Source organism: Phaseolus vulgaris, chromosome 3, assembly GCF_000499845.2.
Source record: "Phaseolus vulgaris cultivar G19833 chromosome 3, P. vulgaris v2.0, whole genome shotgun sequence".
NCBI lineage: Eukaryota > Viridiplantae > Streptophyta > Magnoliopsida > Fabales > Fabaceae > Phaseolus > Phaseolus vulgaris.
In genome coordinates this window covers 49,361,913-49,380,492 of record NC_023757.2, presented here as the reverse complement: position 1 = coordinate 49,380,492, position 18,580 = coordinate 49,361,913, and the positions used below count along the sequence as shown (strand labels likewise).

General features: G+C 27.9%; 1 long non-coding RNA gene across 1 annotated transcript; it reads left to right on the top strand.

Moving 5' to 3' along the window:
- Positions 1 to 1,261: 1,261 nt before the first annotated feature.
- LOC137805973 (uncharacterized) lies at positions 1,262 to 2,368 on the top strand. The gene is made up of 2 exons (XR_011080288.1): positions 1,262 to 1,667; positions 2,112 to 2,368. It is a non-coding gene; the product is annotated as an uncharacterized lncRNA (long non-coding RNA).
- The last annotated feature ends 16,212 nt before the right edge of the window (positions 2,369 to 18,580 follow it).

Here is an 18,580-nt window from a genome sequence, read left to right as displayed (position 1 = left end):
TATTTTTTAATATAAAATATTATTATATTATTATAGTGATTTGTCAAAGTATTTGTGTTTTAATTTTTTTTGTTAAAGAAATCTTTTCCTTATCACAATATCCATCCACATTCTTGTCACATGACCAAATCACCGGAGACAAATTTTTTTCATCTTCTCCTTAATATTGCAACTAATTTTTTTACCGCAATATATTCATTCCTATTATCTTTTCTTGCATGTCTACATTTAGCATTCCCTTATTCTCGATCTTTATAATAGTTTATTTACACTTCACTACCTGATACTCACTTCTACTTAGCATTGTTACTTGTCATTAAAAGTTGTTCGGTAGGATTTTCCTTCAGGTTTGATAGCACTTTCTGATCACAAATCATGCTAGAACAGTTTACTCAACTTCATCAACCTACTTGAACGTTAAGCTCTCCATATCTTTCAAGATTAAACCATGCAACTTCTGAATTCTTATAAGCTGTAATCCTCATTTTTCACCTTGAAAACAATGCCAACTCGTTTTTCATTAAAATTATACTCATATACTCTGTGTTTACTCTTAATTAAATATACTTTGACTCCAAAGCATATGTCGTTCACAAAGCATTTAGTTGCTTACTTAATCTTGGATGTACTAAATAAAGTATGTCCGACACTAAAGGCATGACTCAAAGTTGGACTTTGATACAAAACAGCTATTGCTGTCATTGTGTTTTGCCATTAATTTATCATAACTGTACAATTTGGCGTGTGTTTTGTCCACACTCTAGCATTTTACATGAAAAATGCTTCATTTTCTTTTAAAAGATGAACTATCTTCATTTCCCTAGTGCTGCAAAGCTTGCTATTATTGTATATTGTTATTTGTTACTTTTAAACGAGAAATAAACAGTATTATTCACAGTCTCACTCTTTGAAAAGAAAAGATAAGCAAATTATCAGCATGTCTGGTAATTGCATGCTGAATTTTGACGCTGAAAGCCACTGACTCGAATCTATAAAGAGAGGTGCAACTTGCCAATGACAAAATAAAGCAGTATCTTTGATCGAAAGAATAAAAGAGTAAACGAATGTCGTTTGATCTTGATTCTTCTATTCCACTTGTTGTCCACTATCGCGATTCATAAAGTGGTTTCAAGGGAACGAAGAACAAGTCTCTTTATCCTCTGTCCTTTTAAAAAATATACTCATCCAACAGGCCTAAACCAGTATCCTTCCAGCGCTTTCCCTCCTACTTATAAAGTGCTAGCTTAGTTATTGTTTTCCCATACCATTGCTTGCCTGAAGCAATAGTTTCCCTTCTCTCCTTCCCAGTTTGGGAAACTCACTTAGCCACTTCCATATTTCTGAAGCCTTTGTTCTTCTGTCCAACCCAGCCTTTCAATACTACCATTGCCTTTAAGTTGAAACTTCATTCCATACATTCAGATGGAATCATCTTGGACCCAAAGGCAAAACAAAGAATTTGAAAAAGCCCTGGCTAAGTATGATATAGAAACCCCAGATAAGTGGCAGAATATTGCCAACGAGGTAGGAAAAACAGTGGAGGAGGTCAAAAGGCAATTTGAGATCCTCAAAGAAGATGTCCGACGCATTGAACGTGGTCAAGTGCCATTCCCTTACAGAACAAACAATTCTAACAGTAATTAAGCCATTGGTGTCAAACAACACAGGTACTGCACCACCCTTTTCTTGATATCTGAGTAAATCATTTTGGTTTCAAGAGTTCCTTTTTTTTCTTTCTAAAACATAAGCAAATTGACAAGTTTTAAATTGACAATTCAACTTAAAAGAACTATACTTGCCATTGTAAGTGTAAGTGCTTCCCATTAGCCAATTAGAGACATTTGGAGATAAATCACTAGCTAGACACTCCTTGCTAAAACTCTGATCAGGATTCTATAATCTATCGAACTGAAGTTTATTCAGTCTGTGCTAGCCTCATTAACCTTTCAGTAGTTCTTTACATTTTGTTCTAGACCAACTATTTTCTATTATAACTGAAGCTGTTTTCCGCAATCATAGAGTCTAATCAAATTCTTAACATTAAAACATTTTTGTGATATATGCAAAAACACAGTTCACTGACCTAATATCCCTTCGTCTACTATTGGCAGGTCATTGATCCAGAGTCCGACAAGATTGAAGACCGGTGAGGATTATAATCGTATCTGCAGTAGCTAAATAAATGAAAGTATCATCAGCAGTGAAATGTAAAAAAAATATAACTGTATGTAAGCAACCGTGTGACTGCTATAGTTTTCTAGTACTAGTGTCGAACGTAAAAAAAATGTATTAAGTAGATGTATTTACGAATGAATCACGTTTATAAACCAGAACTACAGATTATTAATAAAGAATTTGTTGTATAATATGTCTACACTACTCCTATGCACGTGCGGTTACCAAATCTAAAGAAAGAAGTTCCAACAGCAGAATACACTGAATAATAAACCTAATAGGTAATCATGCTCATCGTGCGATTTAATTTATTACCTGCTACAAGTTTAGCCTGGACTTAGGGTTCTTGTAACGGCATCCATGCAAGGTGAAAAACAAAACAAGAATTGATGTGAACGACGTAGAATGGTATTCGTGGACTATCATGCTTACTTTTGGTTAAAATAAGAAGGAAATAAATAAAAAAGAAAGAAAAAGCAATGATGAGGGGATTGAGTGGTTTACCTGGATGATTCTTGATTATGAGGTAGTGTAGAAGAAAAGAATATGGTGATTCGGTAAATGAGATGGGAATTCTGTGTAGATAGCGTAGAAAGGGAACTGTGGTGGGAAAAAGTGGAGCACAGTGTACGCCTTGCATAAGGGAACAGGTAAAGTTGGCAGCATAAGAGAAGGGAACAAAGAAAGCAAAGAGTTGAAAATTGAAATGATAGGATAGGGATAGATAAGATTGTGGTTGCAAACCTTCTATTAAGCATCTCTTCCTTGCAAACCTTTCTAAGAAAATGTGACTTGTTTAGTTTTAATAGTCTAATACATATTTACTTAGCTGTAACTTTAACAACACAATGATTTTCACATTCCATTAAACAATTTTCTTTTGAAAAAAAAGGAAGAGAAGTATACACCAATACATGTATGTTAACCCAAAAATATTTATTTAGTTTTAAATAATTTTAATATAATTCTAATACGATCTTTAAGAAATATAATATTTTTCTAGAAATCAAACTTATTTGTATAAATTTTTATTATGATTATAAAAATAAGGAATAATTTCTATATATATTTAGAAATATTTAGATTATATATATGTATTATTACAAATATTTTTATTTAATTTCTTATCATATTTTTATATAATGTAAAAATTTATAAAATTGTTAATTTATTTTTAAATAAATTTAAACTAAAGTGTTTTTTTAATGATGATGACAAAAAAGAAATAAAATACCTGAAATAAATTATATTTTCTTTTTTACTTTTTAAATTTTAAATAGATGAACTAGATTATTTTTATTACAATTTAGAAGATAGATGAATTGAATTATTTTTTGTTATATTTGACTATTTGACTTCATATAAATTTTAGTATAAAATATGTGTTCTCTCTCATGTTTTATATTTTAGAAATTATTACGTCACTATCTATACTAGATGAAAATTTCATATTTTATAATTTGCTGTATAAATAAGTTTAAATGGCAATAATCTAGAGCAATAGAAAAGCAAATTACATAAATAATAGCTCATATGTTGTAGAGACTTAAATGAAGGAAGAGAGTAATTGAAAAAGTGGGTCCAACTTGGTGTGGTAATCTCTGAGATCTTCCATTAGTCTTTCCTTACATAGTCGTACGCCTAAGGTGCTTATGAGGATTCGCAGTGATGGACTTTAGCTGTTCGATCACATCACTGTAAAGTCTAGTTACTTCCACTCCCCGACTCAAATTCTGACATCTTTGTCATTTTATGGGTGACATCCACACAGACCTTAATTAAACCACACACAAAAGTTTCATCACCAAAATGCAATAAGATCATTTTTAACCAAAGGAATATTGATGAGGAAATCTTTAATTTGGACAACTAAATACTTTCTCTGCCCTGAAAAATTTGTTAAATATTTTTGATTAGGTTCTCATTCCATTTTGTAATTCTATTTAATTTATTCATTTTGCTAAAAAAATAATATTTTAAACAACATAATTGTTCTCAAATAAACTGTAAATATTTTTATATTAATTTAGTTCCTATAAAATGTAAATATGCTGTACATCATCATTAGTAACAGTGTTATACTGAAACATAATGTGGCTAAAGAACTTCCTCGATGTTTTCTAATTCTGTGAATTATACTCCATTTTCTTTTATCGACTAATAAGAAAAATTAAAATATTTAAAGAATATATCAACCCGTTTACAAAGTAAAGTTTAGATATATCTACCTCAAAATTCAGCTTCTTAAAAAAAAATCCTAATACAAATATGCAAGAGTAAGTCCAATCCAACGTGGTCAATTTTGTACTCCGGATCAAAGTTGTGGGTGTGGTGACAGTGAGATCATCATAGGTGAAGATGGGAAAATAAAAGAGACTTTGTAAACTATATTATGTTTTTGTTTAGTGTTGTAAATTTTTTTTTATTAACAATAAAAAATATATATACAAGAACCACTTAAGCATATACAAGAACCACTTAAGCAGTTATTCAACCCTAATAAAAAAGGTATAAGCAATATGATCGCATAACATCTTTCAAACATCTAATAAATAAAACAGTTCTTGACAAAATCCGACAAAAACTTCCTCCGACATCTCACTAAAGTGAATACAGACAAATCAAAGGGGCGAGACACCAATCAGAAAAAGAAAAACTAGCTGAGGGAAACTTAGACGTGAGCCAAACCCAAACCTTTAACTAAGCCAAAGAAAATATTTCAGAAAAGTCCACAACTCCCTCATTAAAAACTATCTTATTTCTATGAGACCAGATTTCACTGACCATCGCTATCCATATATTACCCAAGCCAAGATTTACAGATTCCGGAGCATTACACAACGTGAACTGCAAAAAGTGTGAGAAAGCATGAAAAGAAACAATCGTCGTATTATCTAACCACACATAACAAAGGTTCCACGTCAACCAGTATAACCTACCATCAAAAAATAAATGAAAATATTCCTCATCTTTTTCCCTGCAAAAAATGCACAAACTGTTTCTTACCGCAACCCCGCACCTGAGTAAATTAACCTTGGTTGCAATCCTATTTCCCAACACTCTCCACGCGGTCAACTGAGCTAAGGGCAAAAACTTAATCCTCCAAAAGAAATTAAACATCCCAGACCAGTCCTCTCCTCGACCACCTCTTAGAAACCTATAAGTCGAACTAATTGAGTACCCGTGACTTAAATCTTTTATCCAAATCCACCTATCAGCTTTCTCCAAGATAGAGCATAAGCTGTGTACTTCCTCAAGGAGCTTCTTTAGCTATACATGCTCCCAATAAAAAAAGGTTTATTCTCCTCCCCAAATACCACTCTCACCCAAAATTTGTCCAGGACCCACAACTATTAACTGATTAACCAAAAAAGCCTTGAAAAATTAATGTTATCAATAACATGGACACATAAAATATAAAATAAAATATATTTATATTTTATAAGAACTATACATGTAAACAAAAGTTTAAAAATATTTTTTATCAATTTCTCTATTTTACAGTCAACAACATCACAATTTCTAAGAATTAATAAATTCAAGTTGATTCATTGATTATAAATTAAAAAAAATAATGATAAAATCAGTAATTATTCTTTAGTTTTTTTGAAAAAAATATCTTAAAAGTATAAACTTAGTCAATTCACTACAAGAAAATCAAGAAATAGAAACCAACTTTTAGATACCAAAATAATTAGTTGTAATAGTAACTAAATTAGAGACTATTTTAGAAACTAAAACAAAATTGGTTTCTAAATTAGATACCAATTTATAAACTATTTAACAATAATAGAAACTAATTTAAAAACCATTTTTTTTAGTTAATAGTTAAAACCTTGGTTGCAAATTAGATATCAATTTAGAAACTATTTAACCATAATAGAAACTAATTTAGAAATCTTTTTTTTTTAGTTTCTAAAGTGTTCTCTAATTTATTTACTAGTGCAACTAATTATTTTGGTTTCTAAAAATGGATTTCTATTTCATGATTTTCTAGTAGTGAATATCAAAACAAGAACAAAATAAAATATTACACAATATTCATAATGTACAAGAATTAACTCAAATTAAGTTGGTATATTTTTCTTACTTTATAGCTTCGTAGTCCTCTATATAAGTGTTACTACCACTCTTCATTTTTGTATTTAATAACAATAATAAAGAATATGAAAAAGAGTGTATTAAAAAAATAATGTCTAACTTTTATTCCTCTCTCACAATGCATTTCCTGTGTTGTATGTGGTTGTTGTTGAGAACAATTTTTTGGATTCTAATTTCGCAACTAGTAACAATGGAATTGATTAATGAGAGTATCTTTGCTTAGGCAAGTCCACTGTTTTTATTCTCATCTTCCACTTCCTTATATTCTTTTAAAGAGACTCACAAGATCTTCTGCCCTTTTCGAAGATATATTCTGCCAAAAGATTCAATCTAACCAACAACACATCTCTTTCAAGACAAACCTTTTTCTCACACACCACCCTTCTTCACTAAAACTAACCATTATGTCACTCTTCTTTTCTCTATAGTAGGGTTATAATTCTATCATCTTTTTTTTTCTTTTCTCTGTTAACACTTTGCAAAAATGGTGGAAAAAATCTATAGAGGAATTTAAAATGCAGTAGGAGATCCTAAAGGAACACTGAACAATGAAACCATCAAATAAATCATATTTATTTGATTCCCTGTTTTCAAAGAATTTGACAGTTAATAGGATATATGTTTTGAAAAGCATATCCAATTCAACCTTTTCTTCACCTTTAACTTAATCTAATATGTTTCAGTGTTGTATTATATTGCCAGTTTTTTTTATGTACTTCAAAGTACTAAATTGTTCCGCTCCACAAAATATACTCAATTTTAATGTTCAAATAACTTTTTTAAATTTTATTCCATTATTTTAAAGTTTTTAATATGATCATATTTTTTTAAATGAATTAATTCGGTATTTTTTTTATTATCAAACTAAAGTATTATAGACTAACAATAAATAACACTTTATGATTTAAAGTTAATTTATTGATAAAACGGACAGTTACATGCTATTCAACATAATTAAGGATATGAAGCAAGTTTTATAAACGAGGATAAGTATGAAGTTTTACTTAAAAAAAATGAAAAAAATATAGTTAAACTTGCACCTATTAGCATATCTATTGATTAGTGATGGTGAAAAAATAATCATAACCTATGTTCTAAATGAAGTTGACTAAGAAACAATGTAATTCAAAATAATCTAAATTGATGTGAACGAAAAGATTGTGTTTGATGTGACTAAAAAACATCACTAATGTTTACCAATAAAATTCTGATTAAAATTAGATGAAAAAAAAAAATAATACCAATCTATCTCTACAAAATATAAAGTTGATAATAGTGGTTGAAAAAACAGCTTGATCAAACAATGCATGTTCGACCATGAACAACCTTGGTGAGGCTAACGACATCCTAACTGAAAATAGAGTTCATAATATCCCAACTGAAATCAAGCAAGTAAAAATTATGAAGAAAATTTTTGAAAGAAAAGAGAATTAATTTTTTTTAAAATAAAACTTAAAATTATATAATTATAAATAATCAAATTATTCTTATAACTTTTAAAATCTTGAATTTATTTAGATTCTTTATCCCAGCAATATACTTTTCATACAAAATTTCAATTTGTCTGGAATTTATCCTGTAAAATTCTCCACCGAAAAATTTGAGAGTGTCTTGGAATGTGAAAATAATTTGGCAGCTGGCGATTGCATGACGAATGGAGCTTCTAGCGTTCCTCCTATTCTTCCAATTGCAAAATCTTCTTTCATAAAACAAAACTAATCTCTCGAATCATAGCTGTTGAATTTCCAGACAGCATATTCTTCATATATATAAAGACACCTAATTTTCTAAAATTAAAGTTCATGGTGCCATCATCAAAATTTTATGCTTGGGCCAATTCAATGATTTTGATTCTCCTTTCATAATTTTACTTCAACTTTACATGATATAGCCTTTTCTTTTTACAAGAGGATCATTTTGTCTGAATACTATTCTTCTAAGAATAAATTACACTAAGTCTTTTTAAGATTAACTTATTCACAATGCACATATTTTTCCAAAAATATTTATTACAATCTCCTTTCAAGAGCGAATGCATCACTTAGGTCAAATTATGTAAAATGTTTTTTTTATCAACAATAAAAAATAAATAAATGGGAACCACTTCAGGGGTGGTCCAACCTTTATATATAAAGAGCAAACGCCTTACCTTATTCCTACCTAGAGACATCTTTCAGATTAACTAAGGAAAAACCAAACCAAACACTAGAAAACATTAAACAACTAACATCATACAATTCACGGGGTTCAAAACCTAAGTAGAGTACGTAAATGGAGCACCACGGGACTTTGCATAAATCCAAGACTAAACTTTTACCTGGACCCATGCGAAAACTTCCAACGCGTCTACCACACCCCTATAGAAGGTCATAGAATTCCTATGTTTTAGTAAAATGCTAATATTTAATAATCAGATATTAAATATAAAATAATTTAAAAATAAAAATTAACTAATTATGATATTACTTAAGCTAAATACTATTTCATAAACTAAAAAAAATTGTATTGCCACTTTTATAATTTTGAAAGATATTCAGATATAAATTACATTTTCAAAGATATTTAGAAATTAAGTCTGAAAATGAGTATTTTGCATGGATCTAAAGTCTATTTATAAGAAGTGGGTAGAAGCACTTCCATTTGCTCGACAACTCCTCTAAAGCCAACCTTGAAAATTTTGACAATCTCATTTTTTAAATTTTCTTGGACCTCTTGGAAATCATTTTTTTTCTTGCTATGTTATCTTTTGTATAGTTCTTATTTAACTCTTTTCGAAGGTTGATTTGTGAGTTGGACAAAGAGGATCTGTCTTTTTCTTCAAATCATCCACTTTTTCTTAGTTGGATTACGTCTCTCTCAATAAATATTATATAAGTCTTTGCGCTTCTTAGACTGAGATTTTTTCGATCTCAATTTGGAATGAATTAAACTCATGAACTGTAAAATACTCCTTTTAACTCCATAAAAAATAAATTCTAAATATATCTAAAAATAAATTTTAAATCTAACTCAATTTTATAAAAAAAAATAAAATTTACACTATTTATATATTATAAAATATAATAGAGAGGTTTCTAACAAAATACTCTAACACGAAAACCTATAACCTTCTATGAAAGTATTTATTGGACAAAAGGAGTTGCAAAGGTAGGCGGAAAGAGACTTGAAAAATAATCAACTTTGTTATAACCATCCATGAGATGCATATTTATTTTTAGTAAGATAAGAGAATTAAATATTTAGTAGGATAATAATATAGTGGACGAATAAAACTAAGGTGAAGAATTTAGTTTATACTCGTAAATAAGAAGATTGATGATAGTTTGTACGTGAAAAGAAGCATAACACGACAAATTCAATTATTGGTCACAAAATCTTTAAAGATGTAAAGTGGGCCAGTTGTACACATCCAATCAAAGATGTATTTATTGGCTTCCAATTCCAAATTCCAGTAATACAAAAATTATGTAACAAAAATCAATTTTAAATAAAATTAATAATTAATTGTTACAATAAATAAATTAAAAATTATTTTAAAAATTAAAAAAAAATATTATTGTTAAATAATTTTTAAATTGATATTTAATTATTAATCATTTAGATTTTAAATTTAATAGAAAAAATCTTGATAACTAATTAGATATCAATTTAAAAATTATTTAAAAATAATATAAACTAATTTAGAAAAAAAAATCTTAAATTAATTTTTATTTTAATGTTTTATTTTATAATTTTCCGGTAGTGTGAAACAAAAAGATTGCAATTGATTAGGAGAGCTGCATAACTGACCTCACACTCCTGTTACTTTTCACAGGGAAGGTATATATAAGCATAAATGGAGTACCAACCATGCTTTGTATTTTAGTCCAAAAACAGTAATCACGTGATGAAGAGAAAGAGAAAGAGAAATTCTCTTCATTTTATTATTTTCAGTTTTAATTTTTATATATTATTACTATAAAACTATTTTAAACACACATCTCATACAATTTTTCTTTTACAAATACTAAAAAAAAAAAATCAATATTATCTACGAATTTTTACCATATTAATTCGTAGGTAAATTCAACATTATTTATGAATATTATCTACAGACAACATTACCTATGGATATTACCTACAAATCTGAATCTGTAGGTAAATATAACATTACCTACCAACTATTATTCACGAAATTTTACTCACAGATCTCTATTAGCTATCAACTATTATCATAATAATTATATACATAATATTAAAAATATTATTATAATATAATTAAAATTTAATAATATTAATGATATTTATAATATTAAGAATATTTATTAATATTAAGAATATTTATTAATATTAATAATACTTAATAATATTTAATAATGTTAATAATTTTTATATTATTAATTATATTATTATTGATAATCTTACTAATAGTATAATAATAATCATAATGTAACAACAAAACTTAATTGGTGTAATGATTAAAGCTTCTTTGAACATTTCTCAGGGAACTTGGCTTTATATAATAATTGTAAAAAATAATCAAAAAAATTAGAATAAAATAATATTTGTAAATAAAAAAAAATTCAAATAATAATTAAAATTTTAAAAATAAAGTATATTGAATTACCTACGGACTGTAGTGCATGAATATTACCTACGGACTGAATTTGGTTGGTAAGTACTGTTTGCGTTACCCACGGACACCTTTGTTCGTAGGTAAATTACTTACGCCCGTATTATATACGAACTTTTTTTCGTGGGTAATCCGTAGTTAATGCTGATTTACCTACGAATTTTGACTGTTACCTACAAAATTCTTCCGTAGATAAATTGAATTTTTCTTATAGTGAAATATTCCATACAAATTTATTTTATTGTTTTAATTTTAGGTTTTAGTTACTATATGGGAAAAATATAAATTTTTTGCGCTAATGTTAGCATAGCACTGTAAAACTGCTATTTTTTTTTTTATAACTTTCTTCTATGATTGATTCATCAACCAATGTTGGAAAAAACATATGCCTATCATGACTCATAAGTCAATAGTTAATATTAAAAATAAATTTAAATCAAAGAAATAATATTGCTTTTGCTGGTATGTATGAAAGAAGAAAAAAAAGTTTATAAAAAAGGTTAAGCCTAATGAAAGAATTAACTGTCTGAATCCCATATAGAAGATATATCTGGAATTTAGATGGTGTGGGTGTTTAGAATACTTAGTTTTTTGACATAGAAGATATATACATGGTGTTGTTACAAGGTCGGGTATCTCTCATAATGACTTTTGTCGCTTTCGTCTTCTCGTCCTTGCAGTTCCTGTATTCGACATCTCTGGCAAATCCTCCAACACGGCAGGATGGGGTACCTGCGAAGGTGCTCCGACGCTCAAGTCAGTCCGAATATAATATGTAAGTATGCTAGAGATTAGAATATTACCTCTGACACCTGGTTCCTTTTGATATTTATAGCCTTGTGTTGGCCTTCAGTGGTTATGGGCATTCTTTTGGGCCCAGACGAAGATTCATTTATGCTTTAATCATGCTTTATGATTAAACTGACTTAATTATGATTAATCGTAGTTTATCATCAACTTCAATGTTCGTTCAATCTTATCCACTATTCGATCATTCGGCCTCCCTGGTATTACATGTGGTGTAAAAGAAAACAAGCATACATATATGACATTAATGTGTAGGACATGATATTTTTGAGGTGTTTGTAGTTGGTCCTCGTGGTTGGATTGTGGTAAATGAGGAAGTGGTAAAAGGAAAGGAAAGTCCACTTGCGAAAGAGATGAAGGAAATGGTAAGAAGCATCTTTGCCTAAAACGTTTAAAGGATTGTCTTTTAGTCGTGATTCTCTTCCTCCACTTGTTTCTCCATTCTCCCTCTTCATTTGTGGCTCTTAAGGGGACGGGTCACGTTATCTTCAGTGTCCTTTTGGGAGATATATTCCACCACCACCACCACCTTTCTCCTACTTATAAGGAGCTACGTTCGTCATCTCTTTTCCGTGCCTTCCCTTCATCTTTTCTTCACCAAAACATTATACATTCATTCTTTTCTTACCCTTCTGCCCTCCCTCGCTGCCTCTTAATTTGCTTACTCAACAAAAATTACCAACAAATGGCATCATCTTGGACTCAGAGGCAGAACAAATTGTTTGAACAAGCCCTGGCTTTATATGACAGGGAAACCCCTGACAGATGGCAGAATGTTGCCAATGTGGTGGGAAAATCAGTAGAGGATGTCAAAAGGCACTATGAGATCCTCAAAGAAGATATCAAACGCATTGAACATGGCCAAGTCCCGTTTCCTCGTTACTAAACCAACACCAGCAGCAACTAAAGCATTAATTAACACAGGTGAGTGAGAGCTTTTTCTGGAATCAGTATATATTTTTTGTACAAATTTTTTATCTATAAGCACCCTAATGCAGTTTAACTTTAACGTTGCATTGAAAGTTATGAAGCATAGTTCAACAACATGTCATGTGATGTGACTATCTCTGATTCAAGTTTATCATAATACAGTCCTACTAGTGTTTGCACTATTGTTGTCGCCTGCTACGTACTACATGTTGCGGGGTCCATTGAATGAGATAGGAATTTTTGAAATGCAAAACCCTGAAAGTGAAAAATGCTAGTTTTATGTGGTCCATTTGTTTTGCATCAGCTACTGGCCAAATTATCTTGTGCACCCAGGTACTTCAATTATGGCTAGTCGCCTGCACTTAATAATGAAATTTTGATTCTCTAAGCTCTGTGGAAAGTTCTAACCTATCGCATCCATTGCTTGATACATAACTTTAATGGCCCTACTTATGCTAGTTCAAACAACTGCCATGTGCTTTGAACCAAAGGGCAACACAAAAAGACAAGCCATAATGAAGAACAACACCAGCCATGTGATTTGACATAGAAAGCTCGGGTTTTGTGTCTGATATCTCAAATGAGTATCTAGTGGCTTGTTCTATGTGCACAATGAATGCTATAATAAACTTTCACCCCTTTGTTTTCCAATCTTGGACACTTCTGTTTTTCTACATTTCTATAAGTTCTTTGTATGTAGCCCTTCTTCTGTTGACTGATAATATTTCTCTTTCCACCATTTGCAGGCTCTTGAAGATCCAGAGCCCACTAAGTTTGAATAGCCATTAGCATTATCTTGAATAAATAGTGAATAGTGTATTTCCAGCAGCAAGCTGTGAAACATTCTAATTGCTCCTTACCAGCACCGTTTTCCTCCTTCTTTGTACACTAAGCTTAGTTTATCCATGCTGTATTTTCAAATTAATATTGTATTTAAGGAAATTTCTTTATCGCATGTCAACGAAGGATTACATGTTACTCTAACTTTTAATATATAAATAAGTGATACCAACTTTTTTAATTTCCAACACGAAATAGTACAACTGAGATCAGGGAATGGGTTCCGTATTCTTGAGTATGGAAAAAAAATATTCTAGAGAGGTTTTCAATGTCTAGATGTATTTCGAAAAAGTTTGTCTCCAATAATTAAATAAGAAAATCCTCAAGAATGGAAAATTATGTTGAAAAAAATAATACTAGTTTTTTACGTGATAAATCTTCTCAAATACGAGCAAATCAAAAATTGAAAATCTTCATTCTCATAGTAGGCTTCAATGGATCATCTTTGGATTTCCTCACTGTGGAGAATGACATTACATTCTTGGTTTAGTTTTTCCTTATTGCTTAAGTTGTTTCGGGTTGATGATTATGTTTGCGCATTCCGTTTCATTCAGTAATTTTTCTCTTTTTCAGTAAATTATGTAATCAATATTATCTTAGTTTTCAGAATAGGTTCTTACAAAAGAACAATTCTTCCACTAAATCAACTTTTAACAACCTATAATGGCACACCTTGATTTAAGTAATGAATTCTTATTCTCAAGAATCAAAACAATTCTCAAGTACATTTATATAGAAATTATAATATACATTTCCCTCACTTATATATTACAAATGGGTTGAAGAAATCATAGAGCTCCCATTTTATTGATTCTAATTAAAAATATATATTATAATTTAGTTATATTATTTAATATTTCTATATATATAACTGGTTGGATAGAGGCCTAAAATGAATGAGAGGATAAACCCAATAAACATTACTACAATAAATTTTAATACTACTTAGAAAAAAAAATCAATTGATAACAACCGTATATTATTTTTGTGTTAGATGGATATACAACTATTACACCCTCATTATATCCATAGAATATGTAATTATTACAATTAAATAAAGGGAATAAAAACTATTTACGCTAATAAATATCTTAGGATTTGTATGTATAAACTAAAATTTGTTGTCTGAAATTACTTATAACAATAATAAAATTAAAAGAAACGTTCTTTAAAACGATCTGTTATAGACTTTTTAAAATAACATAAAATATTATACTCAAATGAAAAATTAGTGATGCATGCATAAAATGGGCTAATAATGTATGGTATTTGTCCCTAAAATGTTTTATTTTAATTTATTTTATTCTTTACCCAAAAAAAAATGCATGGTATTTATTGACAAACTGTCGCATTCTATAAACCCACAAGATTGAGGTAAAAGACCATAAAAAAACCTCATTTAAAGAATCACATCCACCCTCAAGGAAAAAAAAATATGAACAAAGCACAAATTACACTACACAACTTGCAATATACTTCAATTAACCAAGCTAACTTGCGTAACGTTATCTTTATATATTTTTTGTTACTAATTTTGTTAATTTTTTATTAATTTAATTATTTAACTTTATAAATGATAGTATCCTTAAAATAAAGTATACCACTTTAATTCCTTATTTAACATTTTAAAATAAAGTCATTATATTATTCTGGGTTACGTATAGCTTGATTATGCCAAAGAATTGTTCGATATATGCGAAAGTCACTTGTTCATGTGTGACGATATATGTGTGTATACATACAAATAAACAACAACACTTTTTTTATTATTTTCAATAAGAAAATAAATAAAACTATAAAGAAAACAAAAACAAATATCATATAAAAATACTAAATATAATACGAAATAAAATAACACGCGTATTTTTATTTTATTTTAAAAGGATAAGCGTAAATTATTTTTGTACTGAATATTCATAAACGAGACTCATCAATTTCATAATATTATTTTATTTTTTTCTTTTAAATCTCCAAAATTAAACCTCCATCAACAAATTAATTTAAATTTGAGTAGACATACTATTAAGGGTAAATTCCCTATCTAGCACCATTTATACTTTTATTTCCTTAACTAGCACTCTTTTGTTTTTATTTCCCTATCTAGCATTCTTTTGTTTTTATTTCCCTATTTAGCACCCTTTTATTTTTTATTTCCCTATCTAGCACCATTTCAAAAATAAATTAAAAAATAATAAATTAATTTTTTTTTGATAATTTTAATTTTGAATGCATTAAAAAATAAATATTTTAATGTTTAAAATAGTTAGAAATATAATTAATGAATAAAGAAATGTGTTTTTACAAAAAAAAATAAAAATAAAAATGTTTAGTTTAAAAATTATTTTTCTAAGAATGAATAAAATAAAAAATTAAACTCTACAACAACATAAAAGTTGAATATATAAACATAAATTAGTACTTATTTTTATCATTATTGATGATGTAATTATGTTAATTTCAAGTAAAAAATACAGGACATAATTATAAAAAAACAAAGTTAAATAAGGACTGATATGAACATAAAAAAACAACATGATCCAAAAAAGAATGTTCATATTGTCAAACACCAAAACACATAAAATAATATGTCTCAACATTATTGGATTGTGCACTTCTCGTCATTAATTATGTTTCATTTCGCACAAACTATTTAATGTACCATTGAAGAAAATATTAAATGAATTATCATCTTTCATTTATTTTCATTTTTGTGATCAACATATACTTATTTAGTATCGCCTTATATCTCTGATATTTGTCTTATTTGGATTTATTTTTATATCTTTTATCTTTATTTTAATTTGTTTTGCCTTGTTTTATATCTTTTATGTTTTTAATTATTATTTTTCTACCATTCTTTTTTTTTATTGTTGCTTTTTTATTTTCTAGACTTTTTTTTTCATTTTTTGCTTCTCATTTTTAAGTATTAAGCGTAACATTTGCATTAGTTTTTTTTTTAAGATTTTGCATTTAGGATAGACACTTCAATATTACTTGTGTATCCACTGTTAATTAATACTAATTGACTTTGATTTTTTTTAATTATGTCATGTATTTTTTATTTGAAATTAACATGATTACATCATCAATAATAATAAAAATAAATAGTAATTTATGTTTATAGATTCAACTTTTATGTTGTTGTAGGGTTTAATTTTTTATTTTCTTCATTCTTAACAAAAATAATTTTAAACTAAACATTTTAATTTTTTTATTTTATTTTATAAAAACTCATTTCTTTATTCATTAATTATATTTCTAACTATTTTAAACATTAAAAATATTTATTTTTTAATGCATTCAAAATTAAAATTATCAAAAAATAAATAAATTATTATTTATTTATTTATTTTTGAAATGGTGCTAGATAGGGAAATAAAAAATAAAAGGGTGCTGGATAGGGAAATAAAAACAAAAGGGTGCTAGATAGGGAAATAAAAACAAAAGAGTGCTAATTAGGGAAATAAAAGTCTAAATGGTGCTAGATAGGGAATTTACCCTACTATTAATTTTATTTTTAAAAATTAAATAGAATTGTTTTTCTTAAATTATTCATTAAATTAATATATATATATATATATATATATATATGAATAAATTTTTGTGTAACATATGAATATATATATAATATTCACTTCAAGAATATAATTATTAATCATTTGAAATTCTAATTTTTAAGTTCACATTGGTTAAATAGTATATAATATATACTATAGCATTATAGTCTAAAAAATATATAATATTTTAATAAGACGAGATTAGCAACTTCATGAAATAAATAAGTAAAATAATATAAGAATGGTAAATTTGTTGTCCTCCTAATCATAATAATTACAGAGGATAGACTAAAATTGTACCAAGAGTTTTTTTTTTTTATCTCTTCTTTTGATCTACCATTTTTGGATTTAACTAGTTATTTTTAACTTTCATTTACTTTGCACTCTAGTTTTGTCAATTCAAATTTGTTATGGATATATATAGGTTCCTTAGAGATAGGTGCAGGGGGAGAGGGGCAAGGCCTGCAACCGTAAGCTTATCTCATTTGTTTGATTGCTTTTATTTCTTTTTTAAATAAATTTTTATTTAAATTTTTAATTTTTTTTAACTTTTTTAATTGTAGGTTTTATAATATTAACCTAATCTTTATGACAATATGTTTTTTTGTTTACATTTCTAATAACATAAAGTTTAATTCGTGTATATTGGCCTTTTTAATTGTGGAATTTTAGCCCCGATTAGCAATTAGATGACAGAGGTGAGAAATTTATACTTGGAAACTGTGAATCTTATAAAGCCAACTATATGAGTAAGAAAATGAAAATTTTGATTTAGATGTTTTTTAGTTTCTCATTAAAGTCCATACAACCCCCAAAAAATCTCAAAATAGTTTGAAATATTAATTTTATAAAAAAATGTTATATTTTAAATTATTAAAATTTAAAGTTTCATCACAATTTTACTTTTAAATAAAAATATATATAAATTGTTCTTCATATAAGACTATATTATTACGTGTGAATTTCATTTTATGAAATTATTTTAAATTTAGCTTGACTTCCTAATAAATATTGAGTCGAGGAGGAAAGGGTTCGAAAAAGAGATTTGAGACGACGGAGGCAAAGAAAAAAAGGGAAGGTAATATTATTAAGAAAAGTAAATAAAAAATGTATAAATAATTACACATTTGTTATTCTATTTTCTTTTATATTAGTTGTCCAATAAACGTTCGTAAAATGATATTCTAAAATTTACTTTTTATAATAGTCGTGGTATGCTATTATTCATAATTATTATTATTTATTGAAAAATCACATTTTTTAGTTCAATTAGATTTTTAGTAAATCATAAATTTAACCAATCATTCTCTGATTTAATTTATTTAATTTGAATCTAATTAAGATAAACAAAATTAACTACTTTTGTTTGAGTTATTCCACCTCGCATGGCGTAAAACATTATCGTCCACAAGAACCAGTGTTCATCCTCAACTTCATGCGTTTTGTTTGGGTTATTGTGTGGCTGATGAAGCAGTTGCGCCACCATTATAGTGGCAAACATCTCAACCTATTTCTCACTACAGGCATATAAATACACCCTTCAGCAAATCAATTTCAC